A 15,519-nucleotide genomic window follows, 5' to 3' on the forward strand; every position below is an offset into this window, starting at 1 on the left:
ACTACTATTTGGGCTTTTTATGATCCGATATTTAATTGGATTTTTTCTATTTATTTGGGCCTAAATTCATTGTTGCAATGGGCTGTTTCGGGTGGCTAATATCCCACTTTTAGTTAACCTTCTTTGCCAATGAGGCCTTAGCTCGGTTGAGCATGATGGCAAAGGCTTCGGTCCTAAATATCTAAATTTGAGACATGCCATATGCAATTATATGCGTAGAATTTCAAGTTCCCCTTTGTTAACTTTAATATGGATTATACTACTTTTTAGTTTGTTTATGTTTAATAATTCGATTCTATTTATGATTTTTAGAACAGTCTGTTTATAATAGTTTGATATTTATGATTACCTAGATATATATTTGAAATTATACTTTAATCATATTATATTTATAATGCTTTAAAAAGAAAAGCATTTGGTTCACGGAATCACATTCTTATGTTTGGATAAATATGATTACATTGAGTTTATCAATTGATGAAAGTAATAAAATGTGCATAATAAGATTCAAATGTATATATAAATTAAAAATAAAACTTTGGTTGAGTGGTAAACCTAAGGTGTTTTCAATGTAACTAACATGAGTTTAAATACCACTATATGTATATTTTTATTTATTTATAATTAAAAAGACTAAAGTGTCATCGAATAATATAACTTATTTTAAATACAGAAAGTTATTTTTGTGATCTTCCTAACCAAGTTGGTATCTGGTTGACTCGTGACACTAACTCAGTTAGGAATTATTATTAATAGTATAGATATGCAGTTGATGAAGGTAATAAAGTGTGCATAATAAAATTAAAATGGATAAATAATTTAAAATAAAGCATTGGTTGAGTCATAAATAAAGTTTTTCCAATGTGATTGTCATGAGTTCAAATCTCACTATATGCATATTATTATTATTTTAATTAAAAAAAACTAAAGTGTCCTAAAATACTATAATTTATTTTAAATAAGAAAGATTATTTTTATAATTTCCCTAATCGAATTAGTACTCGTTAACTCATGATATCAACTCAATTAAAAATTTTATTGATAATATAATTTACCATTCATTTTTAACATTGGATCAAAATTTCCCTGAAATCATAAAATAACATGATGTAAAAAAAAAACAAAACAAAACATGTTTTTCTGCTTTATTTTACTTGTCAATTTGATTAAGAGACAAGCCCATTATCTGTCTTTTCTTCCAAAATTTAGTCTTTTTGTTTGAGAAAGAATATATGAAATTTATATTACTATAAGATTCAACCTTCGTGTGGTATATAATAAAAAAATAAGCAAATTTTATAATTATAATTTAGTCATTTTAAATTCCGTCAATCAAACAATAAATTTTTCATTCAAGTTAAATAAGACAAATAAAGAATGTATTAAGTAATCTTACGTTCTAGTAATTTTATTATCAAAATTAATATTATGTTCCGTAAATTTGAAAAATTACATTTTCCCCCTTAAAATATATAAAATTATAAATTCATAATAGTAAAAATTTACTTTTGCCCCTCAAATATGAGAAGATGTTAATTTAATCATTTATAAAACTTACAAAGATGTTAGCTAATACAATAGTGAAATTATATTTTAACTCTTTTAAAATTTATAAATTTTTTGGCTTTGCTCCTAACATTTAGTTTAAGGAATGTAAGATTAATTAGTACTTATTTAGATCATTTGATTAAAATATAATATTTTGATATTTAATTTACAAAATATAAATTTATCTAAAAATAAATTATTCCATTAATAATTTTTAATATCAATTTCAATAAAATTATGATAGTTGTTATGTTTATTATTATGAAAAGTAGTAGGGATAATGTTTTTTTCGAAAAAGTAGTCTAGAGTTAAAGATGAAGCAATTAAAATTTTGTAATTTAGCTTAATTTAGATTATTATGAAAGTTGAACAAATTTGGGCCGTCGGTCTTCTAGCATAGCATGAGAGAGAGAGAAATGTAGTCAACCATAGGCCGACATTGTGACATTTAACTTCAAACCAAACCAAAGTTAGTTAGGTAAGACTAAGAACAATTATTATTGTTCGACTGTCCAACGAAAGTGAATGTCACTCCAATTATCATTTTGTTTTGAGAATTTATATATTAACTTTGTCGGATTTACATGACCCAAAACCATCATTAATAGTTGACCAATTGAATTAATTAAAAGCAATTTCATCACCGACGCAACCTATGTATATATAGAGGGGTTAAAACACTTTTCAATCCCTCGTATTTTTTATATTAACTAAATTAGTCCTTTTTAAGAAAATGAGATTTAACTTAGTTGTTATCAATTTCAAAAGTTAACTAAAGGCAAATAATAACTATATTCACTTTTTTTTCTTTCAGTTTATCTTTTTTTTTTGGTATAATTGTCATTAATTTTTACAAGTTTTGTCAAATTAATCTTAATTCTATTAAAAAAAATTTAGATTTCTAAACAGATTGTTGATTTTTTTTTAAATTGAGATCTAATTGACAGAATGTATAAATATTGATAATTAAATTTGTTATTGCACTAATCAAAAGTAGGATAATTTGACGTAAAGAGTGAACGTCGTTGTTAATTATTTTTAGTTACTCACCTTCAAAATTTCATAAGTGTAGAACCCATATTTTGCTCGGGCCTTAAAATAAATAAACCAAATTTTGAAAAATAAAATAAAAAAATCAAAATGCCCATTAAAAGTCCATTTACAAACAAAGTTACCAACCCAATTACAACCCAAAAATTAAAACCTAAAAGAAGCCCAAAAGCTTAGAAACCCTAGCCCACAACCTATTTTCGGAAATTAGAAACTCTAGCCGCAAGCCTCAACCACCTACTTCCAACCACTACCAAGTGGCACATGCCTCCACCACCGTTTGCCTGCCATACAAGAAGAAGAAAAGATAACAAATATATATAATAAAGTTTGTAAATGGCTATATAAAGGCCATACTAGAACCGACTGTAAGGAGGGGGATCGATGGTATTTTGAGGAAGAATCGATTGTATTTTGGGGAGAGAAGTGATTGTATTAGAGGGGGTTGTATTACAGAGACTTTTGGGAGAAATCAAAAGGAGAAAACAAGTTCAAAAGGTGTTTGTCCTTATTTTTATTTTTTTGATCTTCTTTCTATTCGTTCGTTTTATCTATTTTACAACCCAAAAATTAAAACCTAAAAGAAGCCCAAAAGCTTAGAAACCCTAGCCCACAACCTATTTTCGGAAATTAGAAACTCTAGCCGCAAGCCTCAACCACCTACTTCCAACCACTACCAAGTGGCACATGCCTCCACCACCGTTTGCCTGCCATACAAGAAGAAGAAAAGATAACAAATATATATAATAAAGTTTGTAAATGGCTATATAAAGGCCATACTAGAACCGACTGTAAGGAGGGGGGATCGATCGTATTTTGAGGAAGAATCGATTGTATTTTGGGGAGAGAAGTGATTGTATTAGAGGGGGTTGTATTACAGAGACTTTTGGGAGAAATCAAAAGGAGAAAACAAGTTCAAAAGGTGTTTGTCCTTATTTTTATTTTTTTGATCTTCTTTCTATTCGTTCGTTTTATCTATTTTATAAATATTTTTAACAAAGAAAAAAACTTGTAAAAAATATAAAAAAAAGGAAAGAGGGAAGGATCTTACCGGTGTTCAGTTTTCCAACATCGTGGACGACCGAGAAAGCCACCGCCGAGGATCGGTGGCCGGAAACCGAATGAATTCTTGAGTTCTAGGGTGCTTCTCATTAATTTTTGAAGGTTTTTGGGTCATTTTAACCCCAAATCCGAGCTCTACTCGAGGAGAGAAGCGAAAAAGAGTCTCGGAAGATTTTCCGCTCACCGTGGACGGCGCCGCCGCCGTCGGTGGCCGGTGACCGACGTGACAGTTGATGGCCGGTCCGATGACCGGAGGAGGGGAAGGGTTGAGAGAGTTGAGAGCCTTCTCTCTATTTTGAAAAATGAATGTAGGGTGGTAATGTGGTGTTTTAACTCTTTTTTGTTGTTTTTTTTTTCTTAAAAAAAAGTTTTTTTATGATAAAAAAAAAGAGAAAATAAAGTATGGTTTTAATTAATAATAAAAACAAAATAGTATGAGGGAATGGTTTTAATTAATAATAAAAACAAAGTAGCATGGGGAGAGTGGAATCAACTTCCATGCATGTTACCTTTAATTAGGTAATTTCCACAATTGGTCCCCTCCTTTGTGCTAGCCTTCAATCGGGCCATATTTAAGTTTTATATTATTTTAAATTGGCCCTGCAGTCTGTGTGCTATTTCAATTTGCCTCCTTTGCGCGGTATTTTAAGATTTGGGGCATTTTAATTTTAGATCTCGGACATTTATACGCAATTAATTTTAGCCCAAAATTCTGTTTCAATAATTTGTTTTACTTGTAAGTTATCTCTTGGATTTTGTTTCTTCTCTCAATTAAGTTTCAGTTATTCTTTTTAGAATAAACATGTTTCTACATATTATTTTGATTTCATACTTTTGTAATTATTATTTTTCTTTTTTCTTTTTTTTTTCACGTGCATACCTGTTTATATGAAATACCTTTATATTATTATTACTACTATATGTATATATTTATAATATTACTAATAGTTTATTTTTTACATTATTATGTATATACCATGTAAATATTTTAATATTATATTATGTATACATTATATATATATCTTTTAATATTGTATTTTTATTGTTTTGCATATGCCCTAATATTATATCGTTTATATTTTTTTTATTTCCCATATTATCTTACTTTATATATTTTTTAACTATATCATGTATATGCTACTACTATATATCTATTTATGTAGTATTATTAATAGTTGTTTCTAATAGTATGATTATTTCTAATATGTATATATTATGTATTTACCTTCAATATTATATATCGTATATTTCTAATACTATTACGTTATTACTACTATTACACTATTATTATATTTTTACCAATTACTCTTTAAATACACTTGTTTTACCTTTTACTCTTCACTCACTATATATATTGTTTACTTATCTATATATTCACATGCATATATATAATTTCACACATCATTCCAAAATTTTTATTTGTATTATTACTATTAATATTATTATTATCTTCATTATACTATCATTCTTTAGTCTTACATAATGATTGTTTATTTATTACTAGTTTTTTTTTAATCTCGAATATTTCCTAGCTTATTTGTTATTATCTTTTTATTCGTTTTATTCATTTATTTGTCACCTCGAAATAAGATTTTTTGCAAATAAGGCAATGCTTAGTGTTTGGAAATTTCGAGAAAGCAGTGCCCTAACTTATTGGGTTGCCACTTTTCTCGTTGAATTCGAATAATTAAGTACCCTTCTAAGTTTTTAGAGGTTTTCTAAATGCAAGCCACTATCTTGGAATTTCAAAGCAATATGTCCTAACTTATTGGATATAGCGTTTTGCTGTTTCGAGATAGGAATTTAAAAAATAGGATAACTTAATGTCAATACTTTGACGCTAGTGAATCCCAATTTTCAAAGTTAAAATATTTTAAAGAGGACTACATCTTAATTTTTTTTTCTTTCGACATTAAAGCCATTTGATAATCAATTAGGTACCAATTTTTGGGCGTTACGAGGGTGCTAATCCTTCCTCGTACGTAACCGATTCCCGAACCCGTTCTTTTATTTCGTGGACCAAAACTAATGATTTTAAAACAAAATGTTTTAAAGGTGATCCAATCACACCCAAAAAGATTGGTGGCGACTCCCGTTTTCGTTTTTTAAAATCGATTCTCATTTTCCAAAACTCGATCTGATAATGGTTTCGACAATAAAAACTAAATTACTATTTTTTTTAAACAAACTACTAAATATCAAATTTGTGAGGGACCGGAGAGGTTTTTTATTTTATATATATATGATATATTAAAGGTTTTTTTTTCAATGTAATTTTAGAAATTTACTACTAATAGATAAAATGTTGATGTAAGAGTGTAAATAAGATATTTGTACTTACAAGATGCTCAAGTTTGGTTTGAAAAACATATGAATTCAAATTGATCATTGTCAAGCTAAACTCGAGCAATTCAAACGAGCTGAGTTCAAGTATCTCACAAAAGAATGATAAAATAACCTAAACCTGTTAGTTCCATTATTGATCGATCTTTTTTTATTATTCTAAAAATTAAGTTAAAACGTGAGACGATGGATTCTTAATAAAAATTCCAATATCAATTCGCATGGAATTTAAATAAAACTTACATTTACCTCACCCTCAAATTTTTATCAAAATATCTCTCTTGTAATTTTATAATTATTTTTATATTTTTATTTATATATTTTTGAACAATACATTATATAATCTTAAACTATTTTTTCTTATATGTTTTGTTTAGACATATTTAATTTTTATAAGACGCATTTTATTTAATTTGGTAAAAAAAAATTAGAAATGCATCATGTACGAGGGAGGAGTTTTTTTAAGTTCAATTTTAACCCTTCATTATTTTTCGTTTTACACCAGTGATAATTATTTTATAATTAATTAACGGTATATAAAATTTATGTATTTATGATATATCAAATATTCTCCTTTAAATTTTTAAATAAATTTGAGTTAAACTATTTTATATATAATATTTTTAATATTGTAATATTAAATCATTACTTTATCTTTGATATAAAAAAATCCAAACCCTAAATTTGTTATTTAAATACAAAAAATTGTTTATGAAACAATATCAAGCTCAAACTCAAGTATGTAGATCAAGTAAAAGAATTTATCCGAAGCTCGAATTCAAGTTTAGTTTGAAACCAAATATGAGCTTCTATAGTAGTGTTCAAGTAAGCTCGAGTTGAGCTTGAAATACTAAATTTCAAGTCAATTAAGTTTGAGCTTTTTATTATTTGAGCTCACTTCGACTTGATTATAATGCTAATTAAATGCAAATGTAACTAAGCTATTAATAAGTTTATGTTTTAATCGCTCAACTTTAAAAAAATTACAAAAATAGTCACTAAACTATTCAAAAAAAATTATTTAAGCCATTAGGATGTTAAAGATCAATGTTTTATGGCATTCTCTGTTCAAATCATCTGCATGAATCAAAAGTTTTCATTCCATTTTTCTTCTACAGTTCAACTTTTTTAATGAAACAACTTTGAATGTTACAAATCTATGAACCAAGATCCAAACGGAAATCTATGAACCAAGATCCAAAATAGTTTTCTTTTTCAATCTCCAACATTGACTGCCAAATTGAATTCGACCTAAGGTATGTTCTACTTCAATAAATATTGATTTATTGTATTGATCACTTCGAGCTCATTAGTTGAATTTAAAAAAAAATTAACAGTTTAGTAACTTAAATAAAAAATTTTAAATAGGTCAGTGACTATATTATAATTTTTTAAAATTAAATAACTAAAATCTAAATTTATTAATAATTTAATGATCTTTAAAATAATTTACTTTATATATATATATAGAAAATATACCTCGTGTCTAATAATTTTAAGTAAGAATTTTCAATGATTACCCTTTCAGAGGGGCGCCTAAGAAAAGTGGAAGGACCCATACTTTAGCCATAGCCAATAGGGCCACAAATTGACATAGGTTCGACACGTCATTGTTGATGTAAGGTTGACGTCATATTATGTTCAATAAAAAAATACAATGTAAATTTTGTAAAATCATTGAACATGATTAAAATGATATTTAAAAAAAAAATTGTTTGGTACATTGTAGTCCGACTTCTTAAATTTAATGTGACATATTTTTTACATTTAGTGAAAGGAAAAAAAATTTCCAAATTAAAATTTTTTATCTATGTATAAAATATAAGAATTATTATTCGCTACATCAATAGCATAACAATTAAATTTCTAGAAAAAATATTAAAATAATTATACGTATTCATTGAGATATATTTAAGATTAAAATATGTTTAAAGTTTTCAAATTTTTCTTATTTTTAAGAATTTAGCCTTTTTAGTCTTTTTAAAAATTCTGTCAAATTTATTAATTTAACATTTTGAAATTAAAAAAATTACTCGATAACCATATAAAAAAAACATTATAATGGACATGAAAGCTCAACAGAAGAATATTGACATTATGAATAATTTGACTTGCGTTTTTAAATATATAACATAGAGAGATTAAACTACTAAAAATAAACGTAAAGTGACTAAATTCTAAATATATGAAGAGTTAAAAGACCTAAAAAAATTTTGTTTCCACTGACTGTGTAAATGCAAATAATAATCATAACAACTCATTTAGAAAATAGTAATTCTAATCCTAATTCCATAATTATTTACTACATTAACAGTTTTTTTTTTCTTTACTTTGCAAGCGAAGTTAAGAAATCATGACATGTCATCAATTAATGTTTAAAAAATAAAAAATTAAATAACGAGAGAAATGATGATTTTTTTAACGTTACTTATAGAAAAAAAAACCTTGACCAATCAAATAATAAAAATTATTAAAACATTTCTCAAAGATTAAATTAAAATAACATTTTAAACATCAAGAAAAATTTAAATCTTATATTTTCTGGATAATTATTTGTCCGAATAAAAATTTGTCACCGATTAATCAATATGTAGAAAATAAAAACAAAATAAATGTTCCTTTTAAAATTCTTAACCATCAAATAAATAATAATTAAAGAATTAAAATTTAAAACAAAAAGAGAGCGAAATAATTAGAGTGTGGGCCAAAGGGAGGTACAGTTATTATCTCTTTTATTTTTTTAAAATTTAATTTAATTTGAATATTTTATCTCTTTTATTTGAGAGAAGAGAGGGGGGGCAAAAGTGGGTTGTGGGGGCCCATGTGGGGGCCCACTCCACTAGCCATTCCAATACAGTCCAAAAAACTTTAAGTCCCTTTCAATTTTCAAACACGTAAAAGCCCAAACATAAATAATTAAATTAAATAAAATATTATATATTTATAATATTGTGTTATTCCAATACCCTAAATTTGGGCCCACAAACCGCCCCTCTGACTTATTTAGAATTTTAAAAGCCAAAGGTCCAAAGGTCAATCTCAAATTTCAATTTTTTTTTTTAATTTGCATAATTCAATCAACATGCTTTGCCTAACTTTTATAGGGGGTCCAATAATTTATTTAATTTTTTATTTTAATAATTACAAATAAAAATAATTATAATAATCTAAATAAGGTTTATAATTGTTGAGACTTAAACCAAAATAAAATTTTAAAAAATATATTTTACGTGAATCAAAACTTAAATATATATTCTCGAAGTGATTAAATTTTAACTTTGCCTCATTAGTAAATTTATTTCTTTGAGAGTTTACAAGTATAAATATAGTATAATAACAGATATAATATAATTAAAAATATATTCTTGAGCAATTAGAAAATATAATCAAACTAATACAAAATACAAATAGATGAATAATAATCGGAGAATAACTGGACAAAATATATACATGACAACTCTACATGATGAAATTAAAGACCATGTGTGATAATTATGCATGGTCTGACTTGAACTTTTAAGTACTCAATGTCTTAGCATTTGTTAACAATGTTCATGTTTCATTAACTTTGTAAATGTAAGTAAATTAAATTTTGTAGTATTCTTGCATCAACTTTTGTTGCCAATGTCAAAGCTTCATTAGCTTTGTAAGTCTAAGTTAGTTTTTATACAACGATAAATGTTTTGTTTTAAAGCTTACAAGTATAAATACAGTATATTCATTGACAGGGACGAAGCTAAAAATTTATTTTTGGGGTAAATTTAAATTATAAAATTTTAAATAGGTCAAAATAGAATCTTAAAAGAATTAAGCTGAAAATTTTCAACTTTGAGAGAGTCAAAGTGTATTAACGCATAATTTTAAAAGCTTTAAGAGACTAAAATGATAAATTTTCTATTTTTAAGCTCCTATCTACCCTTTTGGCATTATCCCTGTTCGTAGAAACGTATTCAAACAGTATAATTAAACTACACAAGGCAATTATGTAAAGGGGGACTAAATATTCACATTTGACAATTATGCATGATGAAACTCAAATTCGAAAATTTAAAAATCCAAACTATAAATTTATTTTCTTTAATAAATTGATTTATAAAATAATAATCACAAAACACATATGGGTAATTATATAAAAAAAAACCGAACTAAGATAATGCATAAATTAATGACAAATATAACGAAACAAAACCCACTCGTAACAGTTATATATAGAGTGAGTTTGGATGGTCGGTGCATTTACTTACGGTTAGTGTAAAAACAGCGGTGATGGTGAGATTAGATACTGAAGCGATATTGTAGAGTGAAACAAAAAGTAAATTAAACGCACCGCACCACCACCTCAAACGAAGCCATAGCGAGGAATTAAGCATAAATACTTCAATCATTCTTGATGTAAAAAAAAAATTATCAAATGGAAAAGATATATTAGACATCCCATTACTTTAATTATTTTAAATTATATTTTTATTTATGAAATCTAGTAATTTATTCCATTTCTTCGACAATTTTCTCTTATTTATTTAATTATTTATTTTTTAAATGGCAATCAACGTTAGACTGGCGTCTACTCTTCTTTTTTTTCTCTTGACCCAACTAAAAGTCTAAAAATTTGAATAAATCTAATTTCACCGAACTTGTTTTGTAATATGGAGTGATTTCTCTTTGACCCAATAAATTGACTCCAAAGACTATACATTCATGGTTGAACTTTTTAATTTTATAAATATAGTTAAATTTTTAATTTGTTTATTTTTTTAAAACTATCCATTAAAATATATAATATTTTTCTAATGCTACTTGTAAAATTAAAAGAGTACATCATCAATATATCGGGATAAAATTCAAAACTATACACATAAACGGTGATTTTGTGTAAATTTATACATAAAATTTTGATTTGATCCAATTATCACAAAATATTAACACAATTATTAATATAACATCATTTTATTTTTATATATTGCATATGTAATTAATTATATTTATCAAATATAAAAAACAAACCGATATATTTATTTTTTTAAAATGTTTATGGTTAAATGAAAATTGAAGTTTTATGTATATATTTGATCTACAATAAAAATTTTACGTGTATATATAATTACACTAAATCAAAATTCATATATAAAATTACATATTAAATCAAAGTTTATTTATATATTTAGTCAACAATAAAAGTTTTATGTGTATATATTATTGCACTAAATTAAAATTCATATATAAAATTACACATAAAATTAAAGTTTATGTATAATTTTGAGATTTATTTAATTTTTCAAACCCCAAAACGTCAAACTTTCATATTGATTGCTTCGTGTAAAATGTATATTCATCTACCAAAAGAGACATGTATATTGGTCAATAAGGATGTTCATTCGTTTGAATAAAAGGTTTGAAAAATGTTAAGATATAATGCAAGCAAAGTTTTTAGATTTTATAAATAGTTTTTTCTTCAATCTTCGACGCTAATTATCAAATCGACTTGAATTTAAGGTATGTTATACTATTCATTGATGGGTATTGATCCACCGTACCAATTATCAAATTGTTACTTGGAACTTGCTATCCGAACTTAAAAAACAACAACTTAGTGATTTAAATAAAACTTTCAAATAATTCAATGTTCATTTTGTAACTTTTTAAAATTAAGTGACCAAAATATAAACTTAGTAATAATTTAGTAACATTAAATATAATTTATTCAAATAAAAATTAAGATATATAATAATATTTGAAACTTGAAATTAAAAAGTTCATTAAGGATGTATAAAATAATAACCTTATATTAATTATTTTTTAAAATTAAATTAGAACACAAAAAGAGTATAATATAAGCGTAAAAGTTCTTACCCAAGATGATGGCACAATCAAAGAAGGTAAAACTTAACATCATTCTACAAAATCTTAACATAATTATGTCCAATAGGAAAATTAAATTTGGGTGTTTGACTAATCCCATTTGTATTGTATGCCAATTTAGTGGACAACCTCATCAAAATTAACTATGAATATATATTTTTTACCCTTCTATTTATCCTTTTTCTTTTAGTAATTGTACATGAATCTACACTTTTTATTCTTATTTTTAGGTCAAAACTTTAATTTCACATGCTTTACTTATAAGTGATCCAAAATCAAAAGAAGCCTTTGTTGATACTTGGAACTTTTAGGTTGTTGAAGGTGGTCTTCAAAAGTATGTTAATTTGTGTGAGGAATAAATGTTAAATCTTTTTAATCATTTATATTTAATTTTAAAGGTTTTTAATGTTGATATTATTTTCTTCAAATCAATAAACCTTATGATGATTTGATGTTTAGTTTTTTAAAGTCAAATCATTATGATATTTTGAGTAATATATTTGTTGATGATTTTTTTTTAAATTTTATATATTTCTCAAAGTGTAGTAAAAAGAAATTAAATATATATAAATAATTAATATTAATATTTTAAGTTGTGAAGTGAAATAATAACTCATATATGTATATGTATATGCATCACTTACAATAGAATTAATCATTATAATCGGGAAGGTAACCACACACTAAGGGGGTAAGTCCTAAAAATTAAAATTTTTTTATTTTAGACCCCTTAAATTATATAAATTTATATGTTAATGTATGGTAAAATTATAGTTTAACTTTAAAAAAAATTAATTTATTTTTAAAAATTATAAAAATATAAGTTAATACGATGATGAAATTATATTTAATAATTATTATTTTTTTAGGTGAAACTTAATTATTTCATTAATCTTATTTTATTATTTGTAGTAACAACATTAAGTTACCTGTGACCTATGTTCGTAATGATGTGAGTTAACTTTTCCTTATAAAAAATGGTAAAAGAAAAGAGTAATTTAGATTTACGTGCTTTAATTCACACGTGTGGTGGCACGTGGGGGGTCGTGACCCATCTCGGTTCTTTTGTGATTCGTCGCCTAGCGGCTCGGAGTGGAGTAGGGGCCATAAAGCTCAATTGAGTTAAAATTAATGGGCTGTCAGTCACGTGATCTACCATGTGAGGGTAAATTACCCTTTTGTGCGTGCGGTACTATGGCTTGGAACTATATGCTTAAACTTGTGTGATTGTCCACCGTCAGATGTACTGACATTGTTTCTTTTGACTTCGTCCCCACACACTCTGATAACAAAAATCATCATCAAATGTTTAAAATGACAGTATGGTCCGGTGATGGGATTTGAAATTGGGACCCCCCACTTTCAAATATGCTTATGTTAAATTTGGTTTAATTCAAAATTGATCCTCATACATATTGCTTTTCTCTTTTAGGTACCTAATGTTTGAGTACCCTACTCAAGGGGAGAGCAATACTCAATTTTAACCAAAAAATCAACACATTCAATTATTCCATTTTGATCTCGATTTAATTGATTTTGATGGTCAATTCTCAATTTTTGAATCTCAAATTGATCCCACCAAAAAACCTGACTTATTTTATATCATTTTTAATTATTTAAAATATTTTTATATTTATAATATATAATAAATATACTATCATTTAAACCCAACCCCCCAAAAATGGGCTAGTTAACCGAAAAAATGGACCAAATTAATGTTGGCTCGATTTTATCAGTTTTCTTAATTAAAATTGATCGGGTTAATTTCCTCATGTTAAATTCGGTTCAAGAAAAATAAAAACTCGACTGATTAAACTGATTGCTCTTCCCTATCCTACTTTGAAATATCTTCCTATTAAATTTAGTTTAAAATGACAAAATAGTCCAGTGATGATGGGTTCTTTTTCCGATCATCCACTCCATGATTACCATTCTTACTGAGACACAATCTTGAACATGCCCATATTGACCATATTCAAAATAAATCGTTGGTAATGACTCATATTCAACCCATTGCGGATTCATGGTTCCTAAAGAATATTTGTGGTTTCTCTTTATTTCCTTTTGAATCTCCTCTACATCAATTGGATAGTTATCCCAAGCCTCTAAAATGATAAATTTAATTTTTTTCCCTTTAAAATTTATAAAATTTTAATTCAGTATATACCAAAATTACACTTTAACCCTAAAATGATAAAATTTTAATTTAATCCTTTAAAGATTATAAAGACATAACCATATTACATTTCAATTCTCATAAAATTATATAATTTAATTATCACTCCTAAATTATTATTTTTTTATTTTGCCCCTCGTGAATATACCAGGTTATTATTATTTAGTAAGGAGACAAAATTTGTGAAACAAAAGTTAATATTTTTAATTAAAGATTTCAAATAAATAAAACCCACCCATGACCCACCTACTTACCCACTTTCTTCTTTATTTTTTCTATTTTTTTTCCTTTAAAGAAAATTCATTTTACAAAGTTAATTTCAGTCTAAATCTATCATTGTCATGAAAGAAAAATTTTAAACATTTATTCGCATATAAACCGAAAGACAATCTCTTTTGGTTTAATTTTCTTATCACCTCTAGAACCTTAGCTCTTGAAACCTAAGTGTCAAACATTTAATAAAGTCAAATTTATTTTTTGTATTAATATTTTTATATATTCATGAATTTTAAAAAAAATTAAAATATTTACTATAATTTTTTATTGGTATGCAATTTTATGTTCTTTCTTTCAATGTCCTAATTTTAATATAAAAAATTTAATTAGTATTAAAATTTTACATATGCAATATTTAAAATTAGACGTTTTATTTGATTATAATTTTTAAGTTCTTACAAAGTTGTTTATTCTCAAATCAAGCCAAGCTCGTTGTAGGTAAGAGCTTTGAAACTTTTTTTTATATTAAAAAGTTTATTTTGATATTTTTAAATACATTATTAATAGGAGTGAAAAAGGAATTTATGTAAATAGAAGCGAAGTTAGGAAAAAAAAATTGGAGAGCAAAAGTAAAATTATAAATGTTTTGAGGGTCAAAATGTATATTTATTGTTGTAGTAATTTACATTCTTACAAATTCTAAAGGGATTTTAGAGCAATTCTACCAATTTTAAGAGGCCAAGGTCATTGCCTCTAGCTTTGTCATTATATGTAAAAACCATATTTAAAAAAAAAAGTAAAAAATTAATAAAATTTTGATTAAAATGGTAAAATTGAAACTTTGAGAATTTTAGTACCGTAAATTTAATCCGGGCTTTTTTTCCTCTTAATTTTATTCTAAGTTTAAACTAAATTTTATAAAATAAAAATAAAAATTGAATTGTTACCTGATTAATACATTAACTTAGTCAATAACCTAATAATAGTAGAGATTTTAAAATTAAATATAATAATTTATTTATTTTAAATCTTAATATATACATATTTGAAGGATATATATATATACACCATTCGATCCTCCCACTATCTTGTCATATAAATACATATATAGATAAGACATATTTAGTTAGGAACTTACACATTCCTTTTTTGTTCTGTCTTATATATAATCGTTGTCTTAATTTGTTTTTAACCCATAATTGCCTTCAAAATAAGAAATCAAATCGAGGGTTTTAGGGGTAGAAAGCAAGCTTTTATTGGGATCA

At 25.6% G+C, this 15,519-nt stretch overlaps 1 long non-coding RNA gene across 1 annotated transcript; it reads right to left on the reverse strand.

The window, feature by feature from the left end:
- Window positions 1-2,572: 2,572 nt before the first annotated feature.
- LOC107930827 (uncharacterized) lies at window positions 2,573-3,991 on the reverse strand. The gene is made up of 2 exons (XR_005930174.1): window positions 3,650-3,991; window positions 2,573-3,305 (listed from the first exon to the last, which is right to left on the reverse strand). It is a non-coding gene; the product is annotated as an uncharacterized lncRNA (long non-coding RNA).
- Between the last annotated feature and the right edge of the window lie 11,528 nt (window positions 3,992-15,519).

Source organism: Gossypium hirsutum, chromosome A07 (assembly GCF_007990345.1).
Source record: "Gossypium hirsutum isolate 1008001.06 chromosome A07, Gossypium_hirsutum_v2.1, whole genome shotgun sequence".
NCBI classification, from domain to species: Eukaryota; Viridiplantae; Streptophyta; class Magnoliopsida; order Malvales; family Malvaceae; genus Gossypium; species Gossypium hirsutum.